This window comes from Galeopterus variegatus, unplaced genomic scaffold (genome assembly GCF_000696425.1).
Source record: "Galeopterus variegatus unplaced genomic scaffold, G_variegatus-3.0.2 Scaffold784, whole genome shotgun sequence".
Classification (NCBI taxonomy): Eukaryota; Metazoa; Chordata; class Mammalia; order Dermoptera; family Cynocephalidae; genus Galeopterus; species Galeopterus variegatus.
In genome coordinates this window covers 209,490-226,110 of record NW_007726895.1, presented here as the reverse complement: position 1 = coordinate 226,110, position 16,621 = coordinate 209,490, and the positions used below count along the sequence as shown (strand labels likewise).

The window sequence follows — 16,621 nt, the reverse complement described above, 5'->3', positions numbered from 1 at the left end:
AAAAAAAAAAAAAAAAAAAAAAAAAAAATAGAAGTTAGTGCCTCGGCTCATTCTAGCCTTCTTGCTCTCTTGGGATCTTACTGAAGCTGCCAACCTTCTGCTTCAAAAATGAGCCATTTCCATTTGGAAAAAATAGGACAGTTACTTCACTTTTGTAAATACGTGGAAGATGAATACGACAGTGAAAGGACTAGTGGAAGTGTAGTGGCCCCGGGTCCGCAGAGCCTTACACGATGCGTCCGGAGCCTGTGTGTTGGCCTCTGTAGCAGATGCACGTGGGGAACGAGAGCTGCCAGCCGGTTCTCCTCGGAACCTACTGCTCACGCGAGAGTGCCAGCTCATGCTTCCCTTCTTGGGAAAACAGTAGCTCCAAGTTATTTGCTGTCCCTAGCAATTGCCCCTGTGTCTCAAACCAGCCCTCCCACATGCTCAGAGGTTAGAAGAGCCCCACAGCGCTGCAACGAAAGCCAGGGCTGGACAGCACCGCTGCCCTCCTGCCCACGGGAGCACTCAAGCTGTCACTCTCCTCGTCTCCCCCTCCAAGGCCCAAGCTGCTCACATTTCTTTTGCCACAACTAGAGTCGCTGCCAGCAATCTTCTGACAAGGCTTGTGGGTCTCATGGGCTCTGAATTTTGGAATTAAATAACTTCTGTGGCTGCCTCAGGAAAAAGCATGATGATCAAATTCAGGCCTGGGCAGGTTAAAGAGGCTTCTGGTTCCCCACCAAGATTCTTGAGTTTTTTCATGGCTCCGCCCGGCCTCTTTTCATGGGGCTCCCAACCGTCTTGCTAAATTGCTTCCCTGGCTGTCTGTGTTCTTCAAAAAGGATGCAATGATGGGGTCAAAGCTTGCCGTCTGTGCTGGCCCATCAAGAGGCTGTGCAGAAAACGAAGGTTGCCGCCTCTGGCAAGCACCAGGCATCCAACAGGCACTCAATAAGTGTTGGCTGTTCATCATTTAACAAGTATTTATTGAGGATCTAATGAGTACCTAGCACTATTTAGGAGATTACGATAAATTAATAAAATGTTTCTCTCCTGGGAAGTCAATATCACTGTGCTGTCCAATATGGTAGCCACTGGCCACCTGTGGCTATTGAAATTGAAAATGAATTTAAATTAAATATTTAGTTCTTCAGCTGCAGCAGCCACATTTCAAGTGCTCACTTGCCACATATGGCCACAGCTATTATTTTGGATAGCACAGATTATAAAACATTTCCATCCTCACAGAGAGTTTATGGGCAATGATGGTCTAGTATGGGTGACAGGCAAGAAGACAAATCATCACTCACAAAACCAAGCTCCTTCTGAAATCTACTGTTTAAATTTGATGCATGTAGTAAGGACGGTGACAGAGGTACCTGCAGACAAGCATGGTGCCCTTCAAAGCCAGGTCAAAGGATGCAGTTATAAGACAGAAGCCCAGGTCCCAAAATTACCACTTGGAGAATTGTCTGCCAATAAGGAACATCCATTTTAGTTTTTACATGGGCTAGAAATAAACTTCTATAGTTTTATAGCCAATTTACATTTGGGGGTTTGCTTGTTACAGGATCTAGCATGACCTTAACTAACACACAGCACTTGTCTTTTCTATTTTGTATTAAGCTTATCTTATTTTTATTTGTAGTTGCTCAAGTAGTTTGTAAGACTACCACAGGGACTTCAATTGTGCAAGGATTATTGTCCCCATTAAAAAGACACAGAGGTAGCCAGACAGTCACTCATCTAAGGACACAGGGTGGAGGGGAACAGTGCCTGGATTTCTGTCCGTCAAGGCCTGTGACATCTTGTCTGTCTGGAAAGACAGGAAAGCACAACATCCTTGAGTTTTTGTTTTTTGGTTTTTTAAAAATTTAATTCTGTATGAAGCTATTTACCAACACCAAGATCTAAATTATAGTACATCGATCTTACTAATGCAATTCCAGCTCCCTATAACTGTGTGACCGTAGGCAGGTCCCACAACTTCTCTAGGTCCCAGACTTCTCAATTAGAAAATGAAGGGGCCGAACCACATACTCCCTGAAGTCTTTTCCAGTCCTAACATCTTTGGCATCTACTGACCGGTCAACCAATCCAGTTAAATTGGATCATTAAGTTTAGTGGGCAATTCATTACTCTTTCAAAATAACTTATTTTTACAATGTCCAACCTTTAATGAAAACAAAGCCTAATAAAACACTAAACCGGGTTTCAATTTAAAATGACAAATCTAATTAAGATGTTTTGATATTATCATTAAAAAAAAAAATCCTTTCTCATGACAGGTAAAAAATGTTACTGCATCTTAAACTGCATTTCTTTGATTATGAGTGAAGGCATACATTTTTTAGATGTTTATTAGCCATTTGTATTTCTTCTTTCATAGGTCACTTAGTTTTAAAACAGAACACTTGCATGTAAAATTAGAACATAACAGAAGGAGGTACTACTGCCTGCATCTTTTAGCCAGTGGCCAACCAAAGGGGGCTAAAGTATCTTGCCCAGAACTGTCACCAGCTCAGCCTACCAGGAATTGTAGGACTCCTAGCACTGGGATTAGCTCTGCACCTCCCAGAGTATGCCTGCTTTTCATCACGTGTGTTAAATTCAATGGAATAAAAGTGGCTGCAAGCATAGCATTGTAGCGTTCCATATTTATTCTCTTTCTGTGACAGCCGCATCCAATTTTCTCAGCTGAAAAGTCAAAGAGGTTACAAATTCCACCCAGGACTTGGAAATCCAGCTGGGCTGTTTGAGTTTCTTTCTACTTCTCCATGAATAAAGATTCTACAGAGGGGCCCTTAAACAAACACTGCTACTAATGATGTGTGAGGCAGATGGGTCCTCAAACTCAACTGGCCAGGGGGATGCCAGTTGTGCCCGGCTAACTCTAGTGCAAACGTGTGTTTTTGCCAAAGAAGCCCTGTAACTAGCTGTGTGCTTAAATCACACAGAAAGTGGAAGCATTGAATCAGAAGGCATTTTTTTTTTGCCCTGCCACTTTCCCAAACCTAACCATGCTTTGTGGCCGCAGCATTGTCCTGAGATCAACCTTTTGTGTCTAGGTGATGTGGTGCTCGTGATCCAAATAGTGGAGAAAAACCTGTTCTCTCCTGCCAGCTAGGTTCTATCAGCAAAACAAAACAACACTGGTAGTCTCAAAAGCATTAGAAATTTAGTTTAAAAAATACACTTAAAAACTGACAGAGAGGAAAACTCTAATATGGATCCTTTGTGAAAAATGCCCGGTGGCCGGTGCCCAGAGTCTAGGCAATGTTAGCAGGGACGCTCCAACAGATCTCAGCCACTTCAGCAGGGATAAGGGAAGAGTTCCTGTCTGGGTGGCCAGATCTGAAGCTCTGATATATCTCAAACAAGTGTGTGTTATGGCACCAGCGTCACCACGGTTTCCTCGCCTCCCTGGCTGCGCAAGAGAAGCCTCACTTCTTCTGCTCATATGTCGCACATTCACTGCACTGCAGAAAGTCTATGCTGTGGGTGGCACCCAAGATGAAAGCAAGAACAGGAACGTAAAAACACACCCCAATGACAATTTCCAGCTTAAACTGACTAGACCCCTAGGAAAATTTCAGTGGTAAAATATGTTCTTGTTTGTGTCGAGAGAAACCACACACCCAACACTAGCAGCCAACATCAACAACCAAGGAGTCAATGGAAAACAGCACAGAAAACACAGGGAGTACGATATGACCTGATTTGGTTCAGTAGGGAACAGCACGGGATGATGCGCAACAAATGGTAAAATTATTGCATTTTACCAACATTAAGAAAACATAGTCCAGGGCCGGCCCGGTGGCACACTGGAGAGTGCGCTGCTTGGGAGTGTGGTGGCGCTCCCGCCGAGGGTTCGGATCCCATGTGGAGACCGGTTCCCGCTCACTGGCTGAGTGCGGTGCGGGCGCAGCACCGAGGGTTGCGATCCCGTTGCCGGTCAGTAAAAAAGACAAAAAGGAAAAAAAAAAAAAAGAAAACATAGTCCAAGACCGAGGCGGCACCAGAAATGCTTGTGAGTGCCCCTCCCAGCACCTGCCTGCGGCCCCAGCGTCGTCCCCGTGGCACAGGCTCACTGATCGACACACAGAAAACACACCCTCTCCCCTTTCACTCCCACACTCACTTTTCATCCCCAGCACATATTAACCAAAGAAAAATGATCAGAATTAGAGTCAATATTTATTGAGTGCTTACTGCATACACTGGACCGGGGTCTGAAGGATGGGGTGAGCAGAGGTCTGGGAAGGTGAACAGTATCAAAGAAAAGAAAGACGAGATCCTTGCCCTAGTTCAGCAGGGAGAGCAGCCTGGCCAGCAAAGTCAAGGGAAGGACTGGTGATCCCAGGGAGGAGAGGTTGCGGGCTGGGGGCAGCACCAAGCTCCCATCCCTGTGAAATGTGGGGCAGCAGCTGCTGCAGAGTCTGTACCTGTTTGGTTACCCTCTTTGAACAAACAGAATTTGAGATAATTTGTATGCACAGAAGTAAACTTTCTTTGATCCATTAAACCCCCCTGACTTGAAAAAAAAAAAAAGAAACAACTTTTTTATTTATTGAAACAAAATACACATGAAGTAAAACGCACAAATCTTAAATATACAGCTTGCTGAATTCTTACGTAGGCATATAGCCATGAAACCACCACCCAGATCAAGAACTATCTAACCATGGGGCAAACCAAACTGCTCTTCAGTTGGATCTGTAATATACCCTTTTAAAGTTGTTTTATTGTAGTTGATTTTATTCTGATATTTAGAGATAGTTTACTCTCTCTGGAGGCTTGAGGGTGGGAGGTCCTCTCAAGGATCTAGGAAACATTCTCCTAGCAGGCACACAAGCACTCATATAGGACAGAATTTTCTACTTGTCTAGGGATCTCTTGGGATCCCTAACATTTAAGAAATGTTTAAGAAAACATTCAGGCTTCAACCTACTGCTGCCACATTATTTGCATCCTTAATGTTTAGGAACAGGGTGTGAAGCAGTTTAACTTTTATATGTAATCTGGGTGCTTTCTCTTGCATAACACCACATATTTCTAATTCCCTCCAAGTTTTTTTTTTTTCTTTTGTGAGACATTTCTTTTCCACAGAACAGGAATGGTTACAACGTTATTTTCAGGGCTTCAATTATCATTCAATTCAATTTTCAAAATTCAATTCAATTCAATTCAATTTTCAGGCTTTGTCTTAGAATCTAAATGAATAAGTTAAGAAACAAAACTTAACTTTTTTAAAAAAGGAAAAACAAAACAAAACCCTCATGTTTGGAACATTGTCCTTGCATTAGAATTGAACAACCAGCTCTCTCCCAGAGCCATGGATAATTTAAGATGATTAACCACGTGATTATGTTGGTCAAGAATTTTAAAATGCTCAAATTTTAAGCACTTGCTACCTTATACTATATAAAACCGAAAAATATTAGTTATATTAATTCATGTAGTAGTTACAACTTTCTGTTTATGACATCTTACAGGGTGTTTTTAATAAGCGATATGTTTATAATGAAACTTATGCTAGTCAAGATATTAAAGGTACATAAGGAAGTAAATATGTATTAAACTTTACTAGCAGCTCCTGTGTTTTAGTTTATATACTATCTTTCAAAGTATGCCATACTTTTTAAAGTTTATAGATATAAAATCAGAGAATTAGGCTGAAAGAGGATCCCAAAGATCGTGTTTCCCATGTCCCCACAGCACTTCACATCACTAGCATGCCTGGGTGACACGAATAATCACCCTATTGGAAATTCCTACTTTTCCTCCCTTATTGCGGTTATATTAATGAACAATCCTAATCATGTAGTACAAGACAGCAAATGTCTATGTACTTCTGTCAATTGCATATGAGTTTATTGAAACATTGATAGTAGGTGACCACAATCCTGAGTGTGCACCTGAGGACTCGAAGATGCTCTGCAGGTCAGTGGAAGGACCACTCAACCTAGACTGTTCCCACGACCCTGAGAAAGTCGCTTCTTCATCTGTGCCTTACTTTCTTCAACAAAACAAAACAAAAAACAATCATTGTCATTAAATGTCCACACAGTGCTTTCAGAGATTTACCGGGAAGGCGTTATGTAACTATTAAGATTTGTTATTATGCCAAAATGTCAACAACTCTGCTTTAGGGTCCCTCAACCAGTTAAGTTAAGGAATTGTTGATAGTCACAGCAGTAGCCACTGATTACTTGAATAAGTCACTTGGACTCTGGCTTTAAATGGTAAGTTTAAAAATAAAAAGCAAACAACAAAGAGCCTTACTGAATTCTAGGTGCGAAGACTAAGACAAGCTGTTCCAACTTTGGAAAAACTTTGGACAGGCTTTTGGTACTGTTTTAATTTCTTGCACACAAGCAGAAAAAAGCCAGTGCTTGGTATTTTTGACACCTTTGGGAATAACTGGTACTCAGGAAAGCAGCAGGATCACATGATATAAAGATGCGATTTTTATCTCTGCACCATGAAGAGTTAATACTAGCAAGGCTGAGACTTTACTTTCCTGCCCCTTGAGATTCTGACTATTTTTTTAAACCTTTAACCCTGTGCACTTGGCAGAAAAGCGGACCTGGCTGTGAACTCTGCAACAGGCCCATCCCAGTCTTCCTTTGGGTCGACATTATATAAGAAATGTAAATGTTCTGGTTCATCCAAATAGGACTTTCCGGCAGATCCTGGCTTGGCGCCAGCACCTTTTCAAAAAGGGAATAACCTCCAAACTCCAGCTCAGTTGGGCTTTCGACGGCAGGGTCCCAGGCCTGATGTGGAGCAGTTACTAACTAGCTCTGAAAAAGATTGATCCTCCCCCTCCCCCTAGCTTTTTGAAATATTTATCAGGATATGACAAGCCCATGAGGGTGCTGATATAAATGGCCTTTACCCCAGGCAGGCAGAGAGAACACAGCCTCAGGCCATGGAGAAGCTGCCCCGGGTGCTGTCCACTCCAGGGTGGTGACAGTACGGAATGTAGTCAACTCTAGATAGTCTCACAGCCTGTGCCTACTTCCCTTGGAAAAGAGATGTGAAACCGGTTAAAAATATGGCTTCTCCACTCCCATGTCAACCCTCAGTACTGAAGTTCTGGAAAGCTCTAGATGCAGTAACTCTCCCACGCCACAAATACAAAATGGCACTTATAGTGGTGGACCCGCAGGAGCCCCTCACCCGAGCGCTGCCTCCTTCCTCGCCTCTCTGCAGATGTCCTGCCTTCCCCGCCCGCCTTCCCTGCCGAGAGTAGACTCAGCTCACTCACGCCTCGCCCGCTTCGCTTGGCCCCACCGTACTCCTCTGTTCTAATCTCTTCTAAGTTCTGCTCCCTTGCTCTCATTTGGAAGAGAGGGCGCCGACACCAAAAGCGGCTCTTTCACAGTTAGAGGGCTGCTGGGAAGTAACCACTAGAGGGGGACATAATTACACACGAGCACATTCCTTCTTCTACATGGCCAGAGCCAGCCTGTATCTGATGGTGGGCCTGAAGGTGTAAAACTGGAAATCAGCAGATCTTCCTGTGGCATGCACACTCACACAGGCACACGCATGCACACACACTCACATACACACACACACTCCTCTGGCTAGCAAACCAACCAGAGTGTTCAAGTGTTTTCACGTGGAAGCCACACTTCATGGCGGCCAGACACTGCTCACAGTACAGCCCCCGTTAACCACTGCTTTCACGGTCCTCTTTATTTGGTGTCATCTAGTAACTGCATCCTAGCAAGGTGGAATGCAAACTTATAGTGTCACTGCAGCAAAGCATGGTGGTTTGGATCCAGTGTTAGCTCTAGATCCAGACTGCAAGAGTTCAAATTCCAGTTCTGTTAGCTGTTTGGTCTTAAGCAAGTTACTTTTTTGTGCTGTGGTTTCCTCGTCTGTAAAATGGAGATAGTACCAAAACTTCGTAGGTCATAAGGATTAGCTGTTGTGATGGTTAGATAAGTCCATATATGGAAAGACCTTAAAAGAATTTCTAATACACAATAAGTGCTCAGCAAACATCAGCCATTCTCAGTGAGACCTGGACCTGTGCTAGGAAGGTGCATGCCTTGCATTCACCTCCCATTCAACCTCACGGAACTTGCAAGTTCAACCTCATGGATGAGAAAACGGAGGCTCCTGGTGGCTGAATAACTCGTCCAAAGTTATAGAGCTAATAAGTGACACAGTCCAGATTTTAACCCAGAATCCATTTGACTACAAAACCTACGTTCATTTCACTATTCCCATTGGGGGAGACTCAGTCTTCACACCAGAGGAGCCCATAATCTGAAAGACGAAATATGGGGGAGGGGAGAACCATAACGTTTTTCTGTTATTTCTATCTTGTTAAAAAGGGAAAGAGTTTAAGAAGTATAACTTAACAAAAGTATTAAAGCAGGAGAAAAAAAGCTGTGTACTGGCAGATCGTTCTACCAGGGGTTCTCAGGGCTGTGGACCCCAGACCAGCGGTACCAGCATCACCTGGGAACTGTAAGAAAAGCAATTTCTCAGGCCTCACTCCAGACATCCTAAATCAGAACCCTTCAAGGTTACTCTGACGGATAGTCAAGTGTGAGAACCAGTGCTCTGAGCAGAAGAAAGCACGAGAGTTGGTAGAGAAAACAGAGATCAGAGGCAACAGGATGCATGTCTGTCCGGAAGAAGAGTTCTGGATGATTCCTTGTGGATGAATGGAACATGCCACTCCTCTGGCCCTATGGAGGGGCAGAGATGGAGGCTTGCTCTGACTGAAAGCTCATTCTACTGTGCGCCTGTACTTCTGCTGTTTTTGCTCCTTTAACTTGCACGTTTCTTAAAAACAGGAAGTAAAGTTTAAAAAGGTCTGTCAGCAAATGTCTATCTGTACAATTCTGGTATACATCTATGTGGTGCTTCGTTTTCCCCTCAGTGCATTTATGAAAGAAAAAAAAACAATGAAAATAGCATTTATTATGTCCCTACTGTGTGCCAGGTTCTACATAAGTCCCTTCCTTTCTCATGGATTTTTTTCCTAACAAATTCTCACAACAGCTCTGTGCATGGAAATTACTTTCGTTTTACAGATGAGGAAATTGAAGCTGAAAGAACTTAAGTTACTTTGCTGTAGGTCATGCAAAGAGCTATAATGGTAGAATTAGGATTCAAATGCACAGCTTCAGACCAGAGCTTGGTGTAAATTTAGCTCCCAACCCTGCCTGGGGAATAGGCCTGTGCTGGGGATCCCTGTGCCACATGCTGAAGGGAGACTACACATGGAGGCTCCTTGCACCTGGGCTTTCCCAGCCGGCCCTGCTTGGACGCTGTCACCAAGCTTTGCCATTGGAGAGGGGAGAACTGGGCAAATGAGAAGACAGCTGATGAAAATCAAATTATTTTTAAGGAAACCTTGGTTTTAAAAACAATAGTGAAGTCCAAACTATGAACTAAAATTTTCTGACTTCAGATACTAAATTCCAATTCCAGATAAATAAGAGTTAAAATAAAGGTATCTTATTCTTGGAAAGAAAAAGAAAAGCTAAGAATTCTTTGAGAAGGTGATTTTTAAAAAATTAACATATGGTTCTGTCATATTTTAAGCCATCAAAATATGAAATATGAAAGAACCATAACACTGTGTGACAATATCTGGTTACTATCAAAATGACTTCTGTTCTTCTAAACAAGGAAAAACTTCATCCTGTTCTCTAATAATAAAATTTCCATTATATGTAATGACTTTGCTCTCATCAACACTTACTCAAATTTTAGGCTCCACTGTGGATCCTCTGAACTGAAAACATTTTATTTCTATCACTCTGTTGGCACTGATAACACTAAAAAATACTGTCACTCTCAGCAGGAATTCTCTAGCTCACTGGCTGGATCCTATGTACTTAAAGGCAGAAACATCGTCTTCAACATCTTTGTTTACTTCACAGCACAGAGCAGTGCATGTAATTTGTATTAATATTTCCTGAATGAGTATATTGAAAACCCGCCTTCTAAGTGTTCGGTGCCCTGGAAATGGCTGCATTTACAACACACTTTACTTTTCTGCATTTGTCATATCCACCTGTGTTGTAACAAGCACCTAAGGTGTTAGTCAGTATTAACAAATGTCTTAGTCCATTTTGTGTTGCTATAACAGGAATACCTGAGACTGGGTAACTTATAAAGAAGAGAGGTTTATTTGGCTTACGATTTTAGGACAGCTGTGTCTGGCATGCGCTTCAGGCTGCTTCTACTCATGGCAGAAAGTGTCAGGCAGAGGGCGGGTACAAGCAGATCACATGGTGACAGGAAGCAAGAGAGAGAGAGAGAGAGAGAGAGAGGAGGTGCGAGGGTCCTTTAAGCAATCAGCTCTGGCGGGAACTAATAGAGCGAGAACTCACTCATTACCCCTCCTCCCCCAGGGAGAGCATTAATCCATTCATAAGGGATCCACCCCCATGACTCAATCAGTTTCCAACACTGCCACATTGGAGATCAAATTTCCACAGGAGTTTTGGAGGGGACAACACATCCAAACTCCATCAACAAATAGTAGCTGAGCCTGTGCACGTGGCTCAGAGCCAGCAGCGGGGCCAGAGCTATGGCTCAGTGCAGCCTTCAGAGGATGTCTCCAGGCCTTCAAGATGACGCTTGGCTTGGGAAAAGCAAACCCTCGCCCTGCTCCTTTTCAGTTGAGAGCAACTTAGGACTGGTCCAGAAGAAAGACTGTGTTCCACCAACGAAACCCCACAGGCCCTGGGCAGACACCTGCAGCTCTTCAGGGAAAGATGGTAACCTATGTCCGTATGTCCCAAGTCTGCCCAGTGGGATCTCATTTCCTTGCATGGTGGATCACCCAATGTCAGAAGAAAGAGCTTTGAAATATGAAAATTATTTTTCAGCCTCAGAAAGACTGTCTTTGAAAAGAGAGTTGAGTTGGTACAGAGGCCGGAGACCAAGAACTGCTTTTACTCAAAACCAGATTGAAGGGTTGGAAAATGTCTTTAAACTGCACTCCTGGCCTTGACATCAGAGAAGACTCAGCTCAAAAACTGAATCTACAGGAAGACAGAATCCAGATTTGGCTCCAAAATCGGCGTGCAAAACTGAAAAGGTCTCATAGAGATTCACAGTTTCTAATGGTGAAAAAAAATTTCAACACAAATCTCCTGGAATAGATAGAAAACTAAACATGTGAAATTATATTGCAGAATGTGAAGATTCAATGGAAATACCAAGTGTTAAAAATGTGATTTTTTTCTGCATTGGACAGATCATCTAGGCAACAAATCAACAGAGTAACCATTACTCTTTCATTAGGAGGGAAGAAATCTAAGGTAATTAGAGGAGGGGGAGGAGAGGGAGATGGAGACTGGAAAAGGGGCATAAAGAATAAGAATGATTTGTAACTATATATATGCAAGTAATATTGATTTGATCAACATATGTCAATGCTGAACCCCCAAAATATGTATAATCAATTATGATTCAATGAAATTTTTTTTTAAAAAGGTGATGTTTTCTTTCCTGTATTCAATCTGAATATTGTCACTTTTTTTTCTGAAAATAAATATATTGTAAATAACTACTGTTTTTTTTTTTTGTCTTTTTTCGTGACCGGCAATGGATCACAACCCTCAGTGTTGCGCCCGCACCTCGCTCAGCCAGTGAGCAGCCGGTCTGTATGTGGGATCCGAACCCTCGGCGGGAGCGCCACCACACTTCCCAAGCGGTGCACTGCAGCAGTGCGCCACCGGGCCGGCCCCTAAATAACTACTGTTATAGCATGATACATATTATATTTGGGCACTTTTAGTTACAATAAAGATCTTTCCTATATATTTTAATAAACATTTTCAGAAAAGCCAAAATAAATAAATAAATAATAAAAGCTGATATTTGGAATTATTCCTATTATTGTATTTCTAATCATTTGGTTGGGTGCCTGAAAATATAAAAATATATATATAGGGCCGGCCCGGTGGTGCACTGCTACAGTGCGCCGCTTGGGAAGTGCGGCGGCGCTCCCGCCGAGGGTTCGGATCCCACATACAGACCGGTTCCCGCTCACTGGCTGAGCGAGGGGCGGGTGCAGCACCGAGGGTTGCGATCCTGTTGCCGGTCCCGGTCCGGTACGGGCGCGACACTGAGGGTTGCGGTCCGTTGCCGGACACGAAGAAAAAGACAAAAAGGAAAAAAAAAAAAATATATATATATATATATATTAGAGTTAACGCTCAAAGCCTCAAATTACAAATGGTAACTCAGTTTCAAGAGAGAAGGGAGTGGCTCTTTGTCTGGGTGTGATTATTGATAGGACTCCCCCTCTTTCACTGTCATGGGTTCTCCAGTTTGGACGAAATAGTGTACAAGTCACCCTAATGAGGAGGCTCTAGCCACCCAGATCTCAAGCCCTTGTTTTCATGGATAAAGACGATGTAAGCCTGTTTATAGGATATAGCAAACTGATCATTTGGGAGAAAGTAAACAAATATTTCTGGTTGTTCCTGACAATCCGTTGATGTAAGAACACTTTTCACCTATTTTTCCCTTTTATTTATATCTTTATTTCAAAATGTTTGTACTGCTTAAATCTTTTAAAAACTGTTTAATTTTGTTAAAATACACATAACATAAAATTCACCATCTTAAACATTCGTATTAGGTATATTCACATTATTGTGGAACCCATCTCCAGAATTTCTTCATTAATAAAACTGAAACTGTACACCCATTAAACCACAACTCCTCTCTCCCCACTCCCACCCCCAGCCCCTGGCAACCATCATTTTACTTTCCATTTCTGTGATTTTGACTACACTAGATACATCATATCATTGGAATCATTTGTCCTTTTATGACTGGCTTGTTTCACTTAGCACAATGTCCTTAATGTGTATCCATGTTGTAGCATGTGTCAGAATTTCCTTCCTTTTTAAGGCTGAGTAATGCTCCATTTTATGTATACACACATTTTGTTTATCCAGTCATCTGTTAATGGACATCTGGGTTACTTCCACATTTTGGAATTGTGAATAAAGCTGCTGTGAACACAGGTGCACAAGTGAGACCTGCTTTCAGTGCTTTTGGGTACATACCCAGAAGTGGAATTGCTGAATCATACGGTAATTCTATTTTTAATTTTTTGAGGAACGGCCATACTGTTTTCTGCAGGGTCTGCACAATTTTACATCCTCACCAAGAGCACAACAGGCTTCTACCTTCTCCACATCCTCATCAATACTTAATCATTTTCTGTTTTATTAACAGTAGCCATCCTAATGGATGTGAGCCGGTATCTTACTTTGGTTTTGATTTGCATTTCCCTAGTGATTAGTGATGTACAGTGCTGGCCGTTTGTGTATCTTCTTTGGAGATATGTCTATTCAACAGAGTCCTTTGCCCATTTTTTAATAGAGTTACGTTGTTTTGTTGTTTCTGCTTAAATCTTTTATTTGCAGTCAGTGAATCAAGTCCTCACCCTTTCTTAACTCTAATACTCTAACCAAGGGGTGCTTCAAGATAGTCTCCTACTTAGAAATATCATACTTAGGAACAGAGAGAACACTGCCCTCAAGAAATCTTTAAGATAGAAAGGCAGCATTTTACAAACCTCAGATATTCATTGCTATTGGTCACCCAGAACTCTTGGAGAAGTTTTGATATGTACGAAGTCTTTCATAATGATATTGTTATTATTACTGATATTATTAATTTCATTCATTTCAGTTCAATGACATTAATGAAGTACCTACTACGCAGCAGGCATCGTGCCATGGATACATTAGAGTTAATTTAAGGGAAAACAGACACAAATATTTTAACTCCTTTGACCCAACTAATAAGCTAGAATCTTGGCCATATATACATCTCCAAATCTAGTGGCCCAAATTCTAGCACGCACACACACACACACACACACACACAATTTTTTTGTTGTTGTTTTTTCCTTGAATGAGGAGTTAAGAGTTACAGATCTCTTCTGATATTTCCTGCCAGATCTTCTCTCTCCGAACAAGGAAGTATGCATCCTGAAGTAACCCTGATATTAGGGTTGGGCCTCTTAATTTTCCCAGGCCCCACCCAGGTGAAGAACACACTCCATCTGAAAACCTAGTTTTCTTCAGAATTTTTGGTAAGGTTTTGGAGATACTCCCTATACAAGGCTTTCATTCCTACTTCTAAACAGAAATGTATAGTTCACTCAGGAAAAAATGTCTTCTGGTTGCAACTTGTTGAATCATATATCTAAACCTCAATTTGTTTTTAAAATATGAACAGCTATCCACAGAATTTTCTACATTGATATACATCTTTTTCAGACAATTAGAGTCTCTTGTCTATATATACTCTTCGCATATATTTTGTGTCCCAAACCTGGGCATAAACTGAAACCCTTAAGAGAGCCATTGTATGTGAAAATATTCTTAATCTCGAGCCTGCATTAGGAACAAGATATAATCCCAGGTTTAAGGAGACTCATACCAGGACTCATTCCAGCCTCATGGTCTCACAGAGTGTGACTATTGAAAAGATCCCCGAAGATTATTTACTCAAACCACTCTAATGTTAGACAAGGAAGCCAAGACCCAGAAACAGGGGTCATTTCCTCAATGCCATAAAATGTCACCCAGTGTCCAGACACAGTACCTATGCTCATTCAATGCCATACTTCCTTTTCCCTCCAATGTTTATTTTCTGAGATGCTTCTTGATGTTACATTTCCTTGCTGAAAATCCTTGTAACATATACTTGAATGTCTTAAATAAAAGGCTCTGTATTAATAAGATTCTAGAGTTCAACTCAAGAAAAAGTTTTGCTAGAATCAGGGGGCCAACTTCTACAGTAAGTGCTTGCAGGCACCTCTGAATGACTCTTCAGACTTGAGACAACCGCCTTCTAGAGAAGGAAAACTACCAAACTCCTTCTCTGTAGATCAGGTCCCCCTGTCTGCAAATCCCCCCAACAAACACACGGCCTGGCACTTTGTTTTGTGTTAAGTAGGATTAAGGTACACAAAGGTGTTTTGGATTAACACCTTGACATCAACCCAAACACATCTAACATCCACACAACAACAAAAAAGTGACTTTCATGTGGAGTTTAAGGTAAAAGTTTGGGCAGAAGTGATTGAGTAGAAGCCTAGATATCCCCCTCCTGCCCCCAGGAGAAGGGTATAAGCCCAGGTATACTCTAGAGTTGTGACACTTATTGCCACTGCACATGTGGAATCGCCTGGATGACTAACAGCACAGTCTATTATTTCAGGAAGATTATAAAAATCTGTGGGATCTCACATAATGCATGTGCAGCGAGGCCACAAACTGGTGAGAATTTCTGCCTCTGCATTTCCTGATTTGGGGAAGTGCGGGTGGGGATCTAAAACGTATATTATGCCTATCGGTGCATCTGTATGGACTCGGCACAGTATTGTTTGCCTGGGAAAAGGAGAAGTGGCCGAAAGTTAACAATTTCCTACACTGAATATGGAACCCACTCAAAGTCTTGTTCAGGTGCTCAGAAAATGGATGAAACCTTTTGCCTTTCCTGATAGATAAACCAGGTTGTCTTGTACCTAGATGTGTGGCCCTATGAATAAACAAAAAACACAAAGCGTCATTTTCTCTGATCCAAAAATTCTTGGTTTGGGGCAGTTAAAGTGAAGCTGTGAAATCTTCCGCCTGGGTGGGCATTTAAGACCCAGGAGCTACGTTCTAGAATGAAGCGTCGCCCTGGTTCCACGACACGGTCCCTAGACCAACGGACGTCTGCCGGAGCACCTGAAGCCCTGTCCAACCGTCACTCTGTTTTATTGAAAACGTAAACTCGTACCAGCACGTACAAATGCATTGACTGTCAGTACAACTGGCCCGTACGATTCACAGGCTAAGAGGCTGAGAAGGAAAACAGATCCTAAAGCGAGGCTCAGGGGTGGCCGCTCCCTCCTCAGACAGGGCGGGCGGCGGTCCCGAGGGCGCGGCGGCGGAGTGCGGAAGTGGAAGCAAGTTTTGACGTCTGAAACGTTCAGGCAAACACACTCACAGCGCTTTCTGGAAACAACCAGAAGATGCTAGAAGGAAGTGGTGATGGATAATTCCAGAAAATTCTAGAACGAGGACCCGACACAACCGAGTGTGTCCCCGATTTAAGGCGCAAGACTGGAGAGACAGGAATCGTAGGACACAGCCCCACTGGGGTGGCTGGGGGGGTGCTAACGAGGGACGTGTTAAGAGGCATTAGGGACAGAAGGAGAGAGAAGGAGGGTCGGGGCGATGGTTACCGAGTACTGCTCCTGGGAGGAGAGTCTTGTTAGGATGATAAAGGGAAAAGGGTGTAAAGTAAGGGTCAGAGACTGTCGGGGTACGTGAGGGAAGGGGCAGTGCGGACGTCGGCAGCAAAGAGGACGGGAAGGCGCAGCGGTGGGGCGGGCCCAGGGAGGCGCGGCTCGGAGCGGTCTGCGGGCGAAGAGCAGCAGGGCAGGAGGCGCTCTGCTGACAGCTGCTCCCAAATGGCGCCTACAGGGTTAAACCTCCGGGGCGCCAAGCGAGACTCGGCCCAACTCGGTTTCCAGGGCAACGGCTCCGACAGTTCCGGCAGTGCAGGCTGTACCATTGCGCGGGCGCGCGCGGGGGGAGCGGCGGGGGAGGAGGGGCCGCGCGGAGCGGCA

The 16,621-nt window shown here is 43.1% G+C and overlaps 1 protein-coding gene and 1 pseudogene across 1 annotated transcript in view; one reads left to right on the top strand and one right to left on the bottom strand.

The window, feature by feature from the left end:
* The window catches only part of WNT5B (wingless-type MMTV integration site family, member 5B), a 59,251-nt gene that overhangs the window by 23,950 nt on the left and 18,680 nt on the right, over positions 1 to 16,621 (bottom strand). The gene's annotated exons all lie outside the window — the stretch shown is intronic.
* Positions 10,580 to 11,132, top strand: LOC103590232 (annotated as a pseudogene).